Source organism: Paroedura picta, chromosome 7, assembly GCF_049243985.1.
Source record: "Paroedura picta isolate Pp20150507F chromosome 7, Ppicta_v3.0, whole genome shotgun sequence".
NCBI classification, from domain to species: Eukaryota; Metazoa; Chordata; class Lepidosauria; order Squamata; family Gekkonidae; genus Paroedura; species Paroedura picta.
Window position 1 is genome coordinate 64,980,657 of NC_135375.1, and position 22,280 is coordinate 65,002,936.

The window sequence follows — 22,280 nt, forward strand, 5'->3', positions numbered from 1 at the left end:
TTCAAGCCAAGGAACAACAGGAAAATATCTCTAAAACAGTAACCTGCAAACACCATTTCAAACAGTGCACTCACTGACACCTCAGTTGAATCAGAATCTGCAGTAGCTGGAGAGGAAGGCACTTCTGTTCAACAGGTCATAAGTGAATCCATTCCTTCTCTGCCCCAGATAGCTAAACTTACAGATCAGACCTATTCCGTGTTGAGGAATAAAATAGTGCATTAGGAGTCCAAAAGGCACTGTGTGCAATTCAAGAGCCCCCCCCCCCAGCAATTCTCAAGAAAAAGAAAAATTCCTAGAAGCTGATGGTATGGCACATTTTATAATAGCAAATTTGTTACTTGATACACAAAGCAGCTTCCTCACTGGATCAGAGACTGCAAAAGAGGTTTGGAAAACTAAAGAGAAGATATATGCTAAGAAATCTCAAAAGCATACCCAGCTTCCGAGAAAGAGGTGACATAACCTCAAATTAAGAGAAGATGGAGATATGGATATGCATTTAAACACCATGATGAAAATGATAAATGAATTAAAACTTGCTGGTAAGATTGTTCCCCCAGAAGAAACCAAGGCTATAATAACTACTAATCTTCCAAAATCACATGCCAGTCAAGTTGCTATTCTTGACTCAGTGGAAGAAGATACGGTCCCATTTACTTTAACCTTCATTAAAGATGAATAGACTGGGAGGTCACTTGAAGAAGCATCTGAAAGCATGTCTGTCTTGCAATTAAGACATGGGAATAAAGTTGTGTAACGCTATAATTGCCATAAAAGAGGGCACATGGCTAGATTTTGGAAATAGTGCATCTTCCTGCCCCAAAAAGAAATCATGGAAGGCGTAACACACTGGCAGACAAGAAGCTATGTATGTTGTTCATAAATCTATAGACTCAAATCTAAAAGATCTGTGGCTAATAAAAGAAGTGTAACTGGAAGCAAGTCTGGAAACAAGTGGGAGGAAAGCTAGATTGCTGCTGGAGGGTTTTAATTTATTAATTAAATTTCCATACCGCCCTATCATAAGGCTCAGGGCAGTTTACATAAAACGTCCTGGGTATACATTAAAATCTAGTGATAATAACCTTAACAGTGGTTCCAAAATTGAACACAACAAATTATAACAAAATACTATAAGAGATTTACTCTCAACTTTTAACATGGACCTGTGGAAGGTCAGCATGGCTCAGAACATGGAGCAGGTGTTTGGGGGACCAACAGATGTTGTTCAATGGGATGGCCTCAACCAAATGCCTGGTGGAGGAGCTTACTTTTATATGCCCTTTAAAATTGTGGTAGTTCAGGAAGGCCCCTGATTTCTTTGTGGAGCTCGTTCCACCAGGTGGGGGCTAGGACTGAGAAGGCTCTGGTCTTGGTTGAGGTATGGCATGCTTCTTTGGGGCCAGGGATCACCAGCCCCAGATCACCAGCTGTGGCAGACCATTGGGCTCTTTGGGTGGGAATAGGCAGGGAGATGGAGATTTTGTAATTTTATGGGATATTATTGTGATGTTTATGATTATTCTTACCTACTGCGAGCCACTATGTGAGAGAGGCAGAATACCAATTGAATTATTAATGAATTTTTAGACTAGACTAGACTAGACTATACCTATATTAGAGAGAAAGCCCGTTGTTGCTGTAAATATAACGGGCGCTAGCCTGGTGGGTGGGTGGAGTCTTCTGTTTGGAATTGTTACCTGAGAAGGCATGTGGGGGTTGAGGCAAGGGGGGGTGCCCCACGGCAGCGGCCCCTGTCTGCTTGCATAGAGGGGGTACCGGGATGCTCAGGGCTGTCTCAAGCCAAACCACCAGAGCTACGGAATGAGGGGGGGGGCTTGAACAGTCCTTGTGATGCTCAGACAGAGACTCCTCAGCCTTGCTCCAGATCAGAGGCATGAAAGGCAGAGAAGCATGCCAGAGAGAGGAAGAAGACGGGAGATGGGGGGGGGGACCAGAGAGAGATCCACTCCTCTCCAGCTCCCGCCACTCTAGTCGCTCTCCTCCCGTCCTCTGAATGCGAAGCAGGTGCCAGAGCTAGCCAGGAGAACAGGAAAGTTGGGGGGGGGGGGGCAGAGGCAAGCGCCAGAGCCATGGAAGAGTGCAGGGGAGAAGTGTTTGGGGAGGATGGGGCTGACCAGGACGGAGGCAGGGGAAGGTGAACAGGCAAGAATGTGAAGGGTGTAAACTGCACAGAACGATTCAGTCCCTGCCCTCTACACAGAATGCGATTTCAGTTTGGATTTTGGGCGATTTAAATTTTCCTTCTGCAGCAAGAAGGATAGATCCGGAGTGACCCTACCTTTATTGTGCGATATCTTAGAGTGCTTTTAACGCTCAATATTTTTCAAATCAGGATTAGGAAAGCAAGCTCTGTGGCAGAGAACCTCTAATAGGCCACACCTGCTCATGTGACAAACTTGCCTTAAAGGAGAAGCCCCTAATTTCTCTCAACTTCTGTCGGTCCTGGATTTTTTCTCCCTTCTCTGCCTTTTTTGACCCTCTTCCCCCCTCCAAGAAAATAAAGAAGCTCCCTGCTTGGCTCCTCTCACCCCCCTTCAAGAAAAGAAAGAGGCTTGCCCCTCCCCTTCTGAACTACACGTGCAGAACACTTTCCTGCTTCAATGGGGAAGGGGGGGGGAAGAGAGTTCAAAAAGATCTGGATTCAACAGGATTGACAATGGAATAGACAAAGTAAGTGCAGAGAAAGAGACAGACAGAAGGGATAGAGAGAGAGAGAAAGGAAGGAAGGAAGGAAGGAAGGAAGGTAAGAAGGCGAGAGTAAAGAGGATGGGGCGGTGGGAGGAGGTGGGGCAAAGGGTCCGCTGGTCGCCCCGAGCCCCCACCACCACCACCAGGGCCGCATGGCAGGTTAGAGGAGCTTTATTAACCCTTTCCAAGTCAAAATGCCTCTGGAATACCCTGGAATAGCATGGAACGGGCTTTAAACAAATAATAGTACCCATGGCTTTTCCTTACCATGCCTCTAATTATTCCTTTGCCCCGACCTTCTGTCTAAACCTAACTTCCCCCCAATTTGAACGATATCTAAGCTAACCCTAACCCTAACATAAACCCTGGTCGTTGAATTCTATCTCTGTTTTCTGGGGTTGTTACAAGACTTTTCACATATACCATCCATCCTTGGCATCACTTTTTTGAGGCTAGATGCTTGGGGAAGGGGTAATTGGGCAAAATTACTTCTATCAGCCTCTTCTGTTGTGATTTGCATATAATCCAGGTTAATGTATACAGAATCATTCTTCCAAGCATTATGCAACTGTGGATAGTGCAATCCTAAAAAGGGTTACTCCAATAAGTCTATTGAAGTGAATAGGCTTACACTGGAGTAACTCTCTTTAGGATTGTACTGTAAATCCTGACTAAAGTAATGCTTTGGATTCATGCTGTGTGGCACTGAGGTAATTTCTGTCACAATGAGGGATACTTTATATACACAAAGAAACACATTTCTTTAATATTGCATCAAATATTAATTTGCAGCACATTGCCAGGCCAAATTTGACATTGGAACAGATGTCAGTTACTTCTCAAATGCAGATGTAGTGTTTGCTCCCAAGCAGGACTAAAGGCATGGACATGAAAAGGGCAAAAGGGCGATTGTGGCCAACCTGGGCTCCCTGGGAATCCTGGCCGGACTGGGGCTGAGGGAGAGCCTGGTCCAGTGGGGCCTCAAGGTAGACCAGGTCCTCCTGGGCACGTTGGTCCTCCCGGAAGCCCTGGGCAACCCGGCCCAGCTGGACTCGCTGGAGTTGGACTGAAGGGTGAGAGGGGAGCATCTGGAGAAAGAGGCCTCAGTGGGATTCCAGGCCAGCCAGGGCCACCCGGCCACCAAGGACCACCGGGTGAGCCAGGTTCTGATGGACAAACTGGCAAAGAGGGTCCATCTGGAAAACCAGGCCTCACCGGACCAGCAGGACAGAAGGGTGAAGCTGGATCTGCAGGGGAAAGAGGGTACCCTGGAGAGAAAGGCAGGTCTGGAATGCCTGGGGGGCCTGGGAAAAGCGGCCAACAAGGGCCAGAGCCTTCTCTGTCCTGGCCCCCACCTGGTGGAATGAGCTCCCCAAAGAGATCAGGGCCCTGCCGGAACTTCCACAATTCCGCAGGGCCTGCAAAAAGGAGCTCTTCCACCAGGCATTTGGTGGGGCTGACTGAGCCATAACACCTACAGGTGCCCCCCAGACTGAGGGAACGAACCCACTGAGGGATTGTCAAGTTATTGTTGAAGTGCCGTTCTAATTGTTCCAGTTGATATTTTGTTGTTATTGTTATATTGTTATATTGATTTTTGATATTGATTTTGATAGTGTTCTATGTGAATGTTCAAAAATGTTTTATGTAAACCGCCCAGAACCGTAGGGAAGGGTGGTATAAAAATATACATATAAATAAATAAATAAATCTGTACACCGCCCGTGGCGCCCGCGGGCGCCACGGATTAAATAAAAGAGTAAGGGGTTCTGGGGCGGGATGTGTCCGGGATGAGGAAGGGTCCGGATTGGACCCTTCCTCATAAAAGACAACCGGAGGGACCAATCGGCAGGCGCAAAGCAAAGCGCCTGCCGATTGGTCCCTCTGATTCCCAGCCCCAGCAACTGCGAGCCGCGTGCAGCGCGGCTCGCAGTTGCTCCCGGCCTGATGCGGCGAGAGGCACAAAGCGCCTCTCGCCGTGTCAGACCGGCCCCCGAGGGAGCCCCCGGCAGTCGCGCAGAGCGCGGCTGCCGGGGGCTCCCTGCCCGGCGGCCTGACGCGGCGAGAGGCGCTGCCACCACAAACACAGGACTCCAGCCACTCGCGAAAAGAACAGGACTCCAGCCGCTCACCTGACCTCCAAAGCCACAGCCTCCGAGGCCCCGAGGGAGCCCCCGGCAGTCGCCGCAGCCCTGGGAGCCCCGGCAGCCGCGACATGGAACCAAGAAGAAAAAAAAAAACCCCGGAGCAGCCTCTCGCCGCTTCAAGCCGGCGCGCCGGCGAGAAGCGGCAGGGGAAAAAAAGAAAAAAAAACGGAGCTGCCTTTCCCCCCTTCAAGCCGGCGCGCCGGCGAGAAGCGGCAGGGGAAAAAAAGAAAAAAAAACGGAGCTGCCTTTCCCCCCTTCAAGCCGGCGTGCCGGCGAGAAGCGGCAGGGGAAAAAAAGAAAAAAAAACGGAGCTGCCTTTCCCCCCTTCAAGCCGGCGCGCTGGCGAGAAGCGGCAGGGGAAAAAAAGAAAAAAAAACGGAGCTGCCTTTCCCCCCTTCAAGCCGGCGCGCCGGCGAGAAGCGGCAGGGGAAAAAAAGAAAAAAAAACGGAGCTGCCTTTCCCCCCTTCAAGCCGGCGCGCCGGCGAGAAGCGGAAGGGGAAAAAAAGAAAAAAACCGGAGCTGCCTTTCCCCCCTTCAAGCCGGCGCGCCGGCGAGAAGCGGAAGGGGAAAAAAAGAAAAAAACTGGAGCTGCCTTTCCCCCCTTCAAGCCGGCGCGCCGGCGAGAAGCGGCAGGGGAAAAAAAGAAAAAAAAACGGAGCTGCCTTTCCCCCCTTCAAGCCGGCGCGCCGGCGAGAAGCGGAAGGGGAAAAAAAGAAAAAAACCGGAGCTGCCTTTTCCCCCTTCAAGCCGGCGCGCCGGCGAGAAGCGGAAGGGGAAAAAAAGAAAAAAAAACGGAGCTGCCTTTCCCCCCTTCAAGCCGGCGCGCCGGCGAGAAGCGGAAGGGGAAAAAAAGAAAAAAAAACGGAGCTGCCTTTCCCCCCTTCAAGCCGGCGCGCCGGCGAGAAGCGGAAGGGGAAAAAAAGAAAAAAAAACGGAGCTGCCTTTCCCCCCTTCAAGCCGGCGCGCCGGCGAGAAGCGGAAGGGGAAAAAAAGAAAAAAAAACGGAGCTGCCTTTCCCCCCTTCAAGCCGGCGCGCCGGCGAGAAGCGGAAGGGGAGAAAAAGAAAAAAAAACGGAGCTGCCTTTCCCCCCTTCAAGCCGGCGCGCCGGCGAGAAGCGGAAGGGGAAAAAAAGAAAAAAAACGGAGCTGCCTTTCCCCCCTTCAAGCCGGCGCGCCGGCGAGAAGCGGAAGGGGAAAAAAAGAAAAAAAAACGGAGCTGCCTTTCCCCCCTTCAAGCCGGCGCGCCGGCGAGAAGCGGAAGGGGAAAAAAAGAAAAAAACTGGAGCTGCCTTTCCCCCCTTCAAGCCGGCGCGCCGGCGAGAAGCGGAAGGGGAAAAAAAAACACACACACGGAGCTGCCTTTCCCCCCTTTAAGCCGGCGCGCCGGCGAGAAGCAGCAGGAAACAAAAAAAACCCCCAGGAGCAGCCTCTCGCCGCTTCAAGCCCCCGCCCTGGGAGCCCCGGCAGCCGCACACAGCGCGGCTGCTGGGAGCTCCCTGCCCTCATGGCCCCAGAACACAATGGAGCCGCCGGGAAAGCCGCAGAAGAACAAAAAAACGCGGAGGAACCGCCGCAGCCCAGCGCACCACGCCTGGGACTCCCCGGAAAAACCACGAGACGCCGAGGAGCCGCCGCCCGCCTCCTCTTTCAGGTAGCCTGTCCCTCGCTCTGTCCCTCGCCTGCCCCTCGCTCTGGTCCCCGCCTGCTAGCGCCCATTGCATTTCAAAGTGCAATGGGCTTTTTTTACTAGTAAATAAATAAGTAAATAAATAAATGAACATCAGCTAGATGTCAGTTCTCAGGACATAACTGTAAATGAACACTTAGATTCTGTAGGAATATAGGGGCTGTTTCAATACTTAAATAAGATGCATACCTTTGGGGCAATAGACTGTCTGAGAACTAGTAACTAATCCTGTCAATTTCTCAAGCTTTCCTTTCTTTCACTTTCATAGGCATCTGTTAGCATTTCCTAACAGCCTACCCCATCTTGATAGCTTTCCATCCAGGATTCAAGGGTCACCACAAAACATTAACATCTTTAACATCCCCTCTTCTCCACCTCCATCCCCATCTGGACCTAGAATTTAATCCAGAATTGTTCTGATCCATGTGTACAATAGGGAACTCAGATTTTAAATAGTTATTTATAAACTAGCTTGAAAGGGTCCTCCCTGTTAGTGTCCTGGCTGCTTTCCAGGCTGCAGGAAAGCACTGAAGGCGAGGGGGAGTGGGGGAGAGGGAGCGCTTCCCGGGGGCCTGGAAAGCACACCCAGGGCCTCCGCGAGGGCCCGGGTGTGCTTTCCAGGCCTTTGGGAAGCGCCCCCTCTCCCCCCCCGGCTAGATGGCTTCCCAGGGGCCTGGAAAGCACACACAGGGGCTCTGCAAGGCCCCGGGTGTGCTTTCCAGGCCTTTGGTAAGCACTCCCTTCCTCCCCCCCCCCCCCACGGCCAGGCCTCTTACCTGGGGCCCTGCAAGTGAAGTGGCGGAGTCACAGACATGCCTGGCTCTAACAGCCAGGCACGTCTGTGAGGCAAGGGGTGAGGGCTCGGTGAGGAAGGGCAGGAGCTGTAGGGGCAGGGCCAATAAGGGTGCAGCAGGGCCAATCAAGGTGCAGCCAGCTGTACCCTGATTGGCCCTATTCCAACTCGGACAGGGAGGGCGGGAGCTGTAGGAGCAGGGCCAATCACGGTGCAGTTAGCTGCACCCTGATTGGCATTGGAGAGACCAGACAGTTCATCCCCCAAGGCTGTTTCACAATTATTAAGAGGCACCAAATGGATAAGATGGTTTTATATCTACTATGTATGGATTTTTATTGTTGTTTCCTGCCCTGAGTCTGCAGTCAGAGAGGGGTGGCCAATAAATTGAATTAATAATCACAACAACAATTATTTCTACTTAGCGGAGCAATCACTGTTATTGTCTGCCTCCTGGGAGCCCATCAGGGTCTCTCCCAGAAACATTGTCCATACACAGGCAAACCCATCACATGCCTCCTAAAGTCAGTGTCACATGCCAGAAATTTCATCAGTGTATTGTTTTAGGGCTAACATGTCAGCATAGCCCAAGGTAACATTTCCCTTACAAAAATAGAGTACCTAGGACCAATCAGGTCAGTTTGTTTACACTTTACACACCCACCTCAGTTGTGTGTGAGCCTGCCTTCCTCTTCTCTGTGTGTATTCTGGGTGCCTTGTATACATTGCCTTCTTGTGTGGAAGCTTTCTTCTTTCTTTCCACAAAACGCTGGCTGTTTCACTGAATCTGTGGACTTCCCTCTTCATGTCATGAAGGTAAATATTGCCTCTTTCCCAGAAAACTATACAATTTCACCCCTTGTTTTCCTTAGTGCTTGGGGATGTTTTACATGCTTTTTGTGTGCTTGTACAACTTTGATTCTTTCTAATAAAGATAACTCCCAATTTACACCTGGCTGGTTTATTTAGATAGGTGGATATCCCATAATTATTCACCACTCGCTAAGTCTCCAACTAAACCTCCAACTTCCCCAATTAAATTCAGGAGTCCTTTTATTTGGGAAACAAAACTGCATGGAAAATGGGGGGGAGTATCACTCTTAGCTTAAAATAAATTGTGGTTTATTTGACAAATGGGCTCAAAGGGATCTTAGATCACATTGGCTGGTGTTAGACATTTTCAGTTATGGTGACCATCTACTTTCCTCATTCCAGCCTTTCACCCTAGGAAGTGAGCAGACTGTAAAAGCTTTTCTTTCCTTGAGGTTCAGCTGTCCTACTGCGGTTATACACCAAGTCTATAAGATGAATCCTTTTAACATTTTATCACTCCCAACTGGCTGTTTTTACTGCTTGTGGTTTATTGTCTGAAAGTCTTCAAGAAGATTAATTGTCTTATTGCTAATGATTGTGGTGTGAGGTCTAGAAAGGTTTTAAGCCAAAGGGGTTTTTAAAAAATGGAAAAGCAAGGGGAGAGGAAATCTGAGGAGAATATGGTCTTTATTATTACATATTTTCAGCTTACTCTTGGGACATTTGGTACAGTTTCTGCTCTGGTCTCCAGAGCCCTTCTATTTCTTTTCAGTCTGTTGAAACAGAAAACAACCAATTCAGCTAACAACAAATTCAGATGCACTATGTTTTTACAGGTCTTGTGGGAGAGTTTATCCATCAGCATAGCTAGAAAAAAACCTAATGTTGAAATGGTAATACAATCTGATCCATGTGCTACAATGTATTTTGGAGCACATAAGAGTGACATAATCCATTAGGACACTTATTCCTGCACTACATTTTTGTGACAGCATACTAACTTGTATGTTCCACACAGCAACTAGGGCTTGAGAAAGCTGATCCCACTAGTTCTTGCAGTGCAAGCAGAAGAAGCATTCCATTTGAAACTAGCAGGGTAGAGCTAGACTGCTGTGTTTCTTGCAAAGAAGGACAAAAGGGAAATCCTCACATCCTTTCTGGGATGTGCACCTAAAAAAATCAGTATTTATAAATCTCAGTGTCAGAGAACTGGAAAAAAATGGTATTTCCAGTTAACCAAATTCCAAATACTTGTTTGGTATTTAGATCTGGCTTGTTTCTGGGATCCCAATAACATTTGACTCCAGTATTCCCTACAGAGAATATTTCTGGAGAGCTGGAGGGGATGTTCTATAAGAAAATGGCACCAAAATTGCAGCAGGGCTACTGGTTACTGTCCATTAAATAACCACCAAGCTCTCATTCTTGATCCAGGGCAAAACCAGCAAAATATATACATTTATTGAAAGCAACTATTGTCCAAAAGCATCTTAAAGCAGTCAGAACTAACATGCTTACAGGACCAATGCAGAACCAGGGAATCCCAGCAGAAGGGCAGGACAATGTGGCAAACCTAATACAACAAAGGCATAACCCAAGAATTCAAGCCAATGTAAAATCAGAGAATCCTCCAAGCCAAACTAAACTGGAATACTGTTGAAAGTCAAACAAATCTAAAATCAGATAGTCCAAAAACCATACAACTTGAGAATAAAAGACAATTTCAAACCCAAGAATCCACTACAAACTGCAAACCCACTACAAACCAACTTGAGCAAAGGACATAATGTTGCAAGTCCAAGGAAAACAATTTCAAAGGGCAGAATGAAAGTCAAACCACCATGACAAGCCAATACCAAGCACTGGAAAGACACAAAGTAAAATCAAAATTAAAGAAAAATGGACTTGAGAGCTTTTAAATGCTGATTCCTGATATTCCTGGTTACCACTGAATATTTCTTGGATTTTCTGAGCACTGATTTCCTGGTATTTCAGGAAATCCTGGCTTCCATTCAGACACACACAAACACACACGGGTTTCTGAATATATGTCTATACTAGAAATAAAGCCCATTTTATTATTTAATAAAATGGGCGCTAGGAGCCGGTCTTCTCTCAGCCCCGGGAGCAGCCTCACCGCAGCAAGGCAGCTCCCGGGGCCGAGAGAAGGCCGGCTCCCGCCCCCCCACCCTCCCGAAAGACACAAACGGCCTTTTCTCGGCCCCCCCACCCTCCCGAAATAACTATTAAATGACTGAAATAGTGATGAAAAACAGAAACCAAAGTATCTCCTGTTCTATCATTTGGCTTGGGTGCTGAACTTTATGCAATTTGTAATGGTAAACAGCAATTTTGGCATCTATATAAGTAAGCAAACAGTAACCTGAGCTTTGGGAAAGGAGGGAAGAACCTGGAAGATGAATTTATTTATTTATTTCATTTATACCACACCTAACTTTGCGATGAGAAGCTGACAGCTTACAATGTTCTCCTCTCATCCATTGTATCCTTATCATGAGGGGAATTGACATATAAAGAGTAGGGAAATAATAAGGTTTAGTTCATAAAAACTTTTTCAAAGAATACATAATTTCAGAGTGGTAATTAACACATGGTTACTCATTCTTATAAGTGAAATCTTAAGTGATCCCTGGAAACTAACATTGTTTTTGCACTGTTTGCACATCACTGCCCAGAATCATATTTATTTAAAAATTGTTCAGGAAGTGCAAGCACCAGACATGGTTGGGACTTACCCTGCTGCTGCTTTTGTGGGCTCCAGAGCTGAGAGGAGGGCATCAGAGCCGTGTTCTGTGGCCTGCATGGTCTGGGCAAGGTCCAGCAGCCCCCTGTGTGCAGTGCTAGCATCAGGGGGGAGGGCTGCAGGTGGTACTGTGAGCTTTGCCCACCCCTCCCCTGTATATAGGAGTTGGCCCCAGACCTCAGCCCTAATCATTGGCGTTCTCAGAATTAGTTTGGGAGCAAGGCAGTGGTTTTTTCTTCAGCTCTGTTTTTTTCTTCAATTTTTTCTTCAGCTCTGCCCATGTGGTCAACTGACAAGCAGGATTAAGGAGCCAGGTATCAATTGAGTGCTTCACACAATTGAGTGCTTCACACAACTGGGTCCCAATCAGAACATCCCCAGAGTGGCCCCTGTGATCCTCCCCTCACAAACAGGTGAGAGGCAGCAGGCGGCGGTAGCTGCAGGAGTTGGTGGAGTGGGGCCCCAGCACAGGCTGGTGTTGCACAGTGGCAACAGTTGTTCAAGGCACCATGGCACCAAGGTAGGTGGCCAAGTCCAGTCCCATGCAAGTAATGCATAGTGGTTTAGCCACAAAAAGGCCTTTCATACAACAGCCCCCAGGGTGCTATGTGGCACTCAGGGCCACTCCCTCTGGAGTCAAACATCAAGAGGCATGGTCTCTGGCAGTAGACAACAGATGCTTCCACAGGTGCCAGCACCATCTATAGGACCACCTGTCACATAGAACCAAGATCACAACACAGTTATACAAGGGATTTCTTAAGCCACTGCCTGACTCTTTGGGCATTTCAGCCATCAAAGCTCTGCCCCAGAAAGCAAGTACAAAGAAAAGTATGTGCTGAATATTTATACTGCAGAACACAATGCCTTTTCCTTGCTGCTACTGATGTCCTATAATGTGATCTATTTCCAAGGTTGGTACTCATTACTGGGATCTGTGTAAATTGGCCTGCTGTTTTCAGTACCATCACTGGACAGTGTTAGTGGAGTCCAGTTCAACAACTTTTGCAGAAGTTCTTCATTCTCAGAGCTATTTCATTGACCTTCACGTACCTCCAGTGTTTCCAATGTTGGAACTTACTTCCAATGCTTTCAATACATTGAATCCTGAATTTCCTGTAGGAGACCAGGTATCTTTCCTTTTAAATTCTGTATCTTTCCTTTTAAATTGTGTAGCATAAAATGGCTTTCCGTGTGTTTGCATATTTATATAAAGAATTTCTTAATTGATCTTATTCTATATCAGGGGTGGTCAAACTGTGGCCCTCCAGATGGGAATTGTAGTCCATGGACATCTGGAAGGCCACAGTTTGACCACCCCTGTTCTATATGATGATTATAGTAAATACAGAAAATACTCTATGTTTACAGTGAATGCAGACAATACTCCATCTAGTTCCACAACAGGCCAGGGGGGAAGCCATGGATCTTGCTTCAGGTGGGGGGAGGCAGGTGTCCAGTGGAGCCAGAGATACCAAGTGATGCAACTCTCTCTTGTGTATCTAGAGGTGCAAGCAGAAACATAAATAGACCGTTCCAATTGCATTGGTTCTTGTATAACACCTAGTGCTTTTCTCCCTATAGGTTGTGCTCAGAAATTGCTTGCACAACATTCTGTGGAACCAGAAACACAAGTGGGGACAGAAGAAGTCTGGCTTAGTGCAAGCAGATACTGCTGTCTTTTCCTTGCACTTCTGCTTGAACAACTCTAACACAAGAAGAAAAACCAAGATTTGTAACAAAGGACAGTATTTCCCCTGCCTCCCTTCCAAAATTTATGGAAATTGTATAGATTTCTGGGAGAAGGATTTTTCATATATTTCCCAAGAAGTAGCTATGAAGATTGCTAATGTCCTTAAGGAATCTTTTACAGTAAAATAAAGAGAGACCTTTACTGTTCATTCTCATATCCTTAACTGTTAAGATGTGATGGACAGTGTCACATGAAATTTTAATCAGCAACTGGATGTGTGACAACAACAAAAGTTTGCAATTTTTTGTTGTTGTTTTTGGAATGACATTGTTTCCAGGATGTTGCCACTATATTGGCTCCTTAACTATTATCATTACATATTCAGGAATGTGGTGCCTAAAGGATCTGGGCAGTTTCACACAAATCTCTTGGAGGAGAGTTTTAACAGGATTCAGGTTTTGAGAGGAAGCTGGTTTGAATAAGCTTGTAATGACTGATCATGTTTCCGCCTGTACTTGTAGCTCACTGAAATCAACAGGACTCCTGTGTATATAACTGTTTGCATGGATGCAACTTTGGGGATGAAACATCAAGAAATAAGTGGCGGCCGCATAATACAATCATTATTAAAAGGTAGAGTACCAAGGATGAATCGTTAACATATGGAAAATTTGTTGTTGTTAGTTGCAAAGCCATGTCCGACCCATCGCGACCCCATGGGCAATGATCCTCCAGGCCTTCCTGTCCTCTATCATTCCCCAGAGTCCATTTAAGCTTGTACCGACTGCTTCAGTGACTCCATCCAGCCACCTCATTCTCTGTCATCCCCTTCTTCTTTTGCCCTCAATCGCTCCCAGCATTAAGCTATTCTCCAGGGAGTCCTTCCTTCTCATGAGGTAGCCAAAGTATTTGAGTTTCAGTGGAAAATGTGGCCTATTTTTCAAATGCAGATTTAATATATATATATTTGCTAATGTTTCTCTTGTTAAAACATTCCATAATTTGGCAGATAAAGTAGTTAACCAAAGAGAAGTCGTTTCACATTTGGCAGTGCATGCAGCATGTATAGATATTCCCTTCTGAGTCAAAGCCCAAATGTGTAAAAGAGGCTGCAAAGGCACTTCTCTTTACTTGGGCTTCACCTGCCTTTCTTTGCCCCACACTGCAACATATTTATCATGTTTATCATGTTATCAGTTTAAGCCAACAGAAGATATCAGGCCAGGGAACCTGCCTCTTCATTATTATTCAGCTAACATCAGTGCTGTGGACACATTCTTATTGTGCTAGTAACAAATGATAAAAAACAAAAAAAATCCATAATCTTCTCTTGGTGGCAAGAGAAACCATAATCTGGGCTGCTGAGAGAAGAAGACTGGAAGGGGGCAAAATTCTGGAGACCCTGGTCACATGAGGGCCTTTTGGAACTGGGTCAATTGTGTGATTTGTCTTTATATGATGCTTGGGTTTATTTTTTAAATTTAGCTTGCTTGAAGCCCAGCATTCCCACTGAGATTTAAAATGGCTTACAGAGTAGAATGTAATCATACAACACAACCTTTCCAATGAACAATACAATTGGATTAGGAATACAATTCAAAGAGAACTCAAGCAACATTTATGTGTGCATATGTGTCTCATTCCACACACGCTGCACTTTTAATGTGCTTTTGCAGCTGGATTTTCCTGTGTGAAACAGGGAAACCTGCTTTTAAAGTGCACTGGAAGTATATTATCCCATGTATGAAGAATGAGCCACAATGTGAGTGCAGTATCTTGTACTTCAGTTTGTGCCTGAATCAACAACTAATCCATGATGTACATGAGGGCTCGATTGATGGGACATTACTTGATTTCAATAGCCAAGCACAGCGATGAGCTAGAGTACAAATGGTGGCCTTCACAGATCCTAAAATCTTGTCAACATCATTATGGTCAGTGGGTCAAAATGATCCAGAAACAAACAAAAACCTGGGTTGGACCCATTTGGCATGCAGTGGAAACCCAGGAGGGAGGTGGGGTATGGTAGCTCTTAGGAGCCCTGACCATAGCAGATGGCCTCCCCACACCCAAGTAGGGGCCTGACAACATTTCAAGGAGTGTTTCCCCCTCCCTCTCTGCCAAACTGCCTGCCATTCTGTACAGAACTAGGGTGCTTGTTTAAAAAGCATTTGATTGCTATAGGCATCACAACAAAGCCAGACATTCATCGAGCTTGTTAGGAATTAGCAGTCTCCTTTCATTCAAATTTAATCACCAACCAAGTTTAACTTGCATCTGTGAGGGATGAGGCATTTAAAGATGTTTTTATGGTTACAAAAAGAAAAAAAATGATGATGATTTTAGAGCTGGAGCCAAGGACCTCATCAGACAGGAAGAAAATGGTCTCCTTGGTAATATTTAGAATACTTTCAAATCCAAGTGCTTTGAATTAGAGCTTTCCCAGCACTTGAACAGCCTTGTCAGCTCTCTAATGTATTGGGAATTACAGCTAAACATCAGCAGTCTAGTGGCTTGGTCAGGGCCATGACCAGATGAGCCCTCGTAATCCTAGCCTCTTACTAAGATTTTTTAATTTCATTTTGATCTCTTTTCCTACTCCTTTCAAATGTGCATTTTACTCAGAGAAATAATTGAGTCCCCTTGTTTTTTAATATGGGGACAAATGCAAGAACAATCATACTGAAAAATCTAAACAGATTTTATCATTCTGTGTCAAAAGAATCCTTGACATTTATTTGTTACAATATGTATGAGGACCTGAAGACACCCGAGACACTGCCCAGCAATTAAAATCACTACCAATATGCATGAAGTAGTGCAAAAATATTAAAATCTAACTATCCATAAACAAACAGCACTAATGGGGAGGGAAAGACAGCAGAAAAAACCCATAAACCAATGAAATTATTCCACTCACATTAAATTAATATGTCAATCAATCCGCTGTATAGTAATTATTGGGCATTTGACTATTAGAGTTAGGGGGTTCCCATGTCTGTGCATTTCATAGCTAGAAGAAGAAGAAGAAGAAGAAGAAGAAGAAGAAGAAGAAGAAGAAGAAGAAGAAGAAGAAGAAGAAGAAGAAGAAGAAGAAGAGGAGGAGGAGGAGGAGGAGGAGGAGGAGGAGGAGGAGGAGGAGGAGGATGTGTTGGTTCTTATGCTGCTTTTCTCTATCCAAAGGAATCTCAAAGCAGCTTACAATCACCTTCCCTTTTTGCTCCTCAGACACCCTGTGAGGTGGGTGAGGCTGAGAGAGCCCTGATAGTACTCTCAGTCAGCACAGCTTTATCAGTGCTGTGTCGAGCCCAAGGTTACCCAGCTGGCTGCATGTGGAGGAGCGGGTAATCGAGCCTGACTCAGCAGATTAGAAGTCTATGATCCTAACCACTACACCAAGCTGATTGTCTCTCACACAGAAACAAACCACTACCTTTCCTTCATTCAATTCTTTAAAATTCACCTTTGATTTTATTTATATATTTATTTATTTAAAATATTTAAATCATCTGCCCCCTGTCACCAAAGAGTTTAGAATAGCTAACAGTAGTGTGGTTTAAAGGATACACTATGACTTTGCAAATAAAATGAAGATAGACAGTTTCTCCACAGAGGGGTAAAATGCATGTGCAAACACAGGATGGCAAACCTCGCATTTGCAGCCCTCCTCATGGGAGACCAATCCCGCATTTTCCCTGCCCCATCATGGTTGTTTGCATCCCAACGAGGCTGCAAGGGAAAACAAGCTGAACTTCTCCCCCTGCTTCTTGGCTTTTCAATCACAGCAAGCCACCAATCACAGCACATCAGTTCTTTTGTGGACTGAAATTTTCTCCCCCCACGGAGCCCTAAAATTTATGTTTTAAAAAAAGGCACTTAAGCATTGACACAACACTGATGCATTTTTAAAATAAAAATCAATACTGCCGTGTTGCTATGGAGAAACGCCAGAACAATACAGCATTCCCCCCTCCCTTTTGGGATTTGTGTCATTTTGGACTTTATTTTTGTCTGGATGGATTTCTGAGTTGCTGAATATGGTAACTGGAGCCCAAAAAGTCCTTTTTTTGTAAATGGTTGGTTTTAAAACAATGCATTCAGACCCCTGGATGATCAGGAGAAGGCTGCTCGATCACCACCACCCCCTTTTCCCAGCTAATTCCCCACCATCAGAAAACAGAAAAAAGGCTGTGTTTACCTGCCTGATCCCAGAAGGACTGTGGACACTGTAGCTTTGTGGTCACGCTGATATGCAGACTGAACCATTAAAAAAAAAACTTGGAGCAGGAAATGGAGAGGGGTGGGAGAGCAGGAAAACGCTGCAGAGACTATTGCGGCTTTCCCCCTCCATACATCTTGCCTTTGCTAGCTCACAGATGAGATGCGAGATAAAAAGTGGCAAATCCACTTTTTTGTAATTTCCCTCATCCCAAGGCAAATCTGGGCGAAAGGCAAGCCAGTCCCTGGACAGCCCTGGGATGCTGGCAATGTCATGTGGAGAGGGCCTGTCAGCCTGCCTGTGTTTCTGTCTCTGAAACTGAACCACTTGGGCTGTGGTTGGATTGGTGCATGTTTGGTCACGTGTGTGGTGCCTAAGAAGGCTGGAAGGGGTCACAGTCATGGTCACAGGGGGATCACGCCATCAGTTTTGCCTCTAGAAAGTGGTCGTGCATGATGAGTACAGCCTGCACCACAGTGGATAATGTCTCCAGCACATCATCAGTGGTGTCTCCATCCATCACCCCTGATTAATCCACCTCCATGGGGATAGTGACAATGGCTCATGGAGATTTTTCAGCATTACCACCTAAGCTTTCATGCAAGACTGTGTTTGTGAGTGGGGGGAGGGGATGACAGCAGTGTGTTGGAGAGTGACAGCAGTGATGCTCTACTTTCACATCTCATGACTCCTTGTTGATCCCACTTCCATCGCCACACTCCACTCAGAACTCCATGGCCCAATTCTGGAAAAGAGCTGTGCATCTCAGCTGTTCTTGACATGGGTGTGGAGATATAGTTCTACTCTTTTGCACCCTAGCAAGTGACCTAGCCACAATGTAGTGCCAGATGTGCTACACCCATGTCCATAGGGGATGGGAGCCACAATACTTACCCTCCACTATTCTCTGTAGGCATATGGAAAGGCAATACCCAAGATGTCACTGCTGGAGGAAAGAGTGTCAGCTATTACCATGAGATGAACCACGACCAGGGAGATTGGGCAGGGAGCAGCAGGTCACTCAAAGAAGAGTTCCAGGCCCTGTGACTGGGACCACAAGGCACTCCACTCTCCAAGAAATCAAGCTGATGGAAATGTCACCAATGCTGGGGAGAAGGGGAGGACTCAAGAAACAATGAACAATAGTTCATCCAGAATGTGCCCACCTGGTGGAAGTCTACTTATGCCATGATTGCATTTATGGTGGAGTAGAGGAGCATGGTGCTGGATGTCATTTCCTCCATGAACATCCAATAGGGGGAGGAGGGGCTCAGCATCAGCTCCAACAACTGTCTAACTCCTTTTTAAAGTGGTTCATGGGCTAAAGTCATTCAAGGACACCACCTACAAGGCCAGTCTGGGACAAGTCATCCCCTTCAATCAAGCACTGGAATGGGCATGGGACTCTGCAGTGCAGCTGGACACCGAACAGACAGGTTGTGGGAAAGCATCATGAGCAGTTGCATGTGCAACCCCCATATTAAGTGCAGTGTCACCCTACATCATGTGCCACTGTCTTAGTGAAGCGTAACCTGGGCCATGAGATTGACAGGTTTCAGAGCCATGAACGTGACAAGAGGCACTACCAGCATCAGTAAGATGCTGGGAAGGGAGAAGCGAGGAAGGAGAGGAGCAGCAGGCAGAAGAGGAAGGAAAGGAAGGGGAAGAGGAGGAGATCATGGAGGAGGGTGCACATCTTGATGACAGAAAAATGAGCAAGAATATCCTGTTCTGGTTGTCTTTTGTGATGTCAGCAGTGGTGCACTCCAGGGACAGGACAGTGATGTTTGACTGCCATTCTGTATGCAGAGGCATTAATGATGCAGATGGGTTCATGTCCTTGCAATGCAATCAGTTTGTAATCAGGGAAACCATTCATGGCTCTCGAGTCATCATCACCCACCATAGCCCACCCATTCAACCATGGATCCAGGTAGTCATACTGTGTGTTGAGAATGTCAAAGGCTCAACATGGGGGACTTTTTGTCATTTCTTTTCTGTATTCAGAGACCAAGGACCACTGACTAGTTATGTTGGGTTTAGAACTGAGCTGTAGTTTACTGTGTTTATTATGATACAGGATTGACAGTAGATATGACATAGATGCTGGACAATATTCTGATATGAATATCATATGCATGATCCCAGCCAGTCAAGAAGCATGTATTAAGTACATATGAATCAGGAATTATGTATTGAGGAGAGCGGCACAATGTTCCATATCCAATCAAATTTGGTCACAGCATGAGGTCCATCAGTGCAGATAAAGACTACTGAGATGAGAGTAACTAAGGACCATATAAATGAATGGGAAGTCATCTCTTGAAGCATAAAGGGTTGTTGCGGAAGGGAGAAGTTTTTCTACATTGTTGAAATTATTGACAAAAAAGCTGTCAGTAACTTTGGCTTCATGCCATCCCTGTTACTTCTGAGTAAACGCAAGAATCCCATTTAATACAGACAAAGCCCTGGCATTCATTAACTCTCCTCAGGGCTGGCTATTTATAAACCTTTTGTTTGATTTTCCTGGTGTGCTGGCTTGAGGAAAGATGTCTAAAATTCATATAGTAATTTAAATATGACTATGCATTTTCCTTATAAAGAGACAACGATTTGGAATGGCTGCTGATGAAGAAAAATTTTCTGTTTCTTCTAAAAAGCCCCCACAAATACTACCCTGTACTTTATGCTCTCTCTCTCTGTGTCTCTCTGCATCTCTCTCAGAGTCCTTCTGCTCCGCTTTAGTTAAATATCTCATTGGGAGAGCTTTATCATACTAAAATGAAAAATGAGATTGCTGTAGCCCATGCCCCCCCAATACAAATGAGTACCTAGCTCAGTGTAGAATAATGTATTTTAAGTAGTGTATTATTCTATTTATTACACAGGTATGGATGTGTATTGGATTTGTTCTATTTTTGTGAGAGTGCCATGGTAACTAGTCTCACTTGACAAAGGCCCTATGTCAGAGCCAAATTAAAGTACGCAGAGGCTGAACTTCAGGTAGCCAGTGAGCTCAAGGCTGCTAGCACCAGAGACAGTGTAAAATAGTGAGTTCGAACAGGAACAAGCGAGACGCAGTCGTGCAGAACAGCTCTTTTTATTTAAGAAGTGATTTCAGATGGAATCAACCATGTTGACTGGGGCTTGCCTGGTCAAGCCCCTGAATATATACACAGGGCAGAGGTGGACACGCCCTAGGCTGACCCTTGATTGGCTCAGCCGCGCCTGATTAGTTTAAACTCATTGGCTGTTCAACGGGGCAGCTTGGATCCTGTTCCAGACCCCAAGCTCAGCCTTCTGCTGAGTCACATACACAACAGACAGCCCAGCATCCCCTGCAAAAACAAGCAGCTGGGTCTTTGTCTCCTCCCCCCCCCACACCCCCCCAATACAACAGCTCACTGGAGACTGAAGGATTAACTGTCAGAATACCAAGGGCAATGCTGGTTTCTCATTCTAATGATCAAATCCTTTGCACTCTCAAGGTATTAGAATAGGCAATAGCAAAAAAAAAATTAAGGAGAGGTACAATTGAAAGAGGCTTATTCAATTATGATGATGTTAAGGGGGAAGAAAAATGAAAAGTGTCTAGCTACTGTTACAAATGGCACCTCTGATAATCCATGCCAGGAAAGTCCTGCAAACCCCCCCCCCCTTTTTAGCCTCACACTGGTTGTTTACTGTCATCTACACGTTAGACACTGTTTGTGCCCTTTCACTGCATGACATTTCACAATGTCACCAGCAAGGTGAGTTCATATAGATAGGGCAGAATACAAATCCTAGAATGAATAAACATGAACAAAAAATGTTTCCTTCTGCAACAAAATTTTGTTTCCCTTGCATTAGCACATATCACGGCTTAAACAACGCAAGTCACGGTTGTGACATCTAAGAATTTTTCTGAAGCTACTTAACCCTTCCTTAGCAACCTTTTGTTTTATTAGTTTATAAAGCACAGGCATGGGTCTGGGGGAGATCAAGGCTGAATCTGCACTTATTTGTTTATTCTGTTGTGGATACTGCTAATCCAGATTGATTTGAACTCGGGTCTTCCTCCCCCCCCCCTTCCCATTGAAACAGAAAAGTGTTCTGCGCATGGTTAGGGAAGCTCAGAAGGCGAGGGGGGAGCCAAGCACAGCAGGAGCCTCTTTCTTTCTTTCCTTAAAGGGGGGGGGGAGAGGATTGGAGACAGCAGAGAAAGGAGGAAAAAAACAAGAGGCAAATCTCTACAGAGAGAAGTTTAGGCTTCTGGAGCTTCTGCTGAGAAAAGTTAGGGCTTCATAGGGACCAAGCCCTATGAAGATAGGTTGAGGGACTTGGGAATGTTCAGCCGGGAGAAAAGGAGGTTGAGAGGGGACATGATAGCCCTCTTTAGGTATTTGAAAGATTGTCACTTGGAGGAGGGCAGGATGCTGTTTCTGTTGGCTGCAGAGGTGAGGACATGCAGTAATGGGTTTAAACTTCAATTACAATGATATAGGCTAGATATCAGGAAAAAAATTTCACAGTCAGAGTAGTTCAGCAGTGGAATAGGCTGCCTAAGGAGGTGGTGAGCTCCCCCTCACTGGCAGTCTTCAAGCAAAGGTTGGCTACACACTTTTCTTGGATGCTTTATGATGGTTAGGGCTGATCCTGCGTTGAGCAGGGGGTTGGACTAGATGGCCTGTATGGCTCCTTCCAACTCTATGATTCTATGATTCTATGAGTCTATGATTCTCCTTAAAGGCAAGTTAGGGCTTCCCCTTTAAGCCTGGAAACCAGGAACTGACGCCCTGGCCAATCAGAGCTTCTCTACCATGGAGCTCAGCAGCAAATTCAGAACATGCTTTCTCATGCTTTCTCAATCCAATTCTTCAAATATTGAAGGTTATATCCACTCTAGGACATTGCAGGATAAAGGTAAGGCCACTCCGGATCGATCATGCTTGTTGCAGAAGGAAAATTTAAATTGCCCCAAATCAAAATGGAAATCGCATTCAGTGGAGATGGCAGGGGCTGAATCGACCTGGGATTGGAATAAGAGCTCCATGCATATTCAGCCCAAGCTAAAGGGAAAACAGCCAGAGATCAAAGCTGCTTGCAAGCCCGGGGCCAGATCTGTGGATTTAGCTTGGTTGGCTTTGCACACACAGAGAAGCAATATCGATCAAGAATGTATTTTTAATTATTATTACTTAGCATGTTCCAGAGTAAACATGAAGCCCAGTGCTAAAAAAAAGTGCCAGAGCTATGTGTTACTGGCTCCTGGTTCCCTGATTTCCTCTAATTTCACCTGGGCATTTCTGTAGCCAGTTTGGTACAGCTCTTTCCTTATTGGACTAGCATTAGGGAGACCCAGATTCAAACTCAGTTTAGCTCCTAAGATCACTGGTTGGTCTTCGGCCTAACATTCCTCTCAGTCTAATCTCCAACCTCCCTCACAGAGGTATATATTGTTATTAA

The 22,280-nt window shown here is 45.8% G+C and overlaps 2 long non-coding RNA genes across 2 annotated transcripts; both read left to right on the forward strand.

Annotated features, from left to right (window-relative positions):
* Positions 1-11,880: 11,880 nt before the first annotated feature.
* Positions 11,881-17,878, forward strand: LOC143841814 (uncharacterized). The gene is made up of 3 exons (XR_013232858.1): positions 11,881-12,050; positions 12,505-13,246; positions 17,746-17,878. It is a non-coding gene; the product is annotated as an uncharacterized LOC143841814 (long non-coding RNA).
* An 842-nt stretch (positions 17,879-18,720) lies between these two features.
* Positions 18,721-19,519, forward strand: LOC143841815 (uncharacterized). Its single transcript, XR_013232859.1, has 2 exons — positions 18,721-18,765; positions 19,436-19,519. It is a non-coding gene; the product is annotated as an uncharacterized LOC143841815 (long non-coding RNA).
* Positions 19,520-22,280: the final 2,761 nt, after the last annotated feature.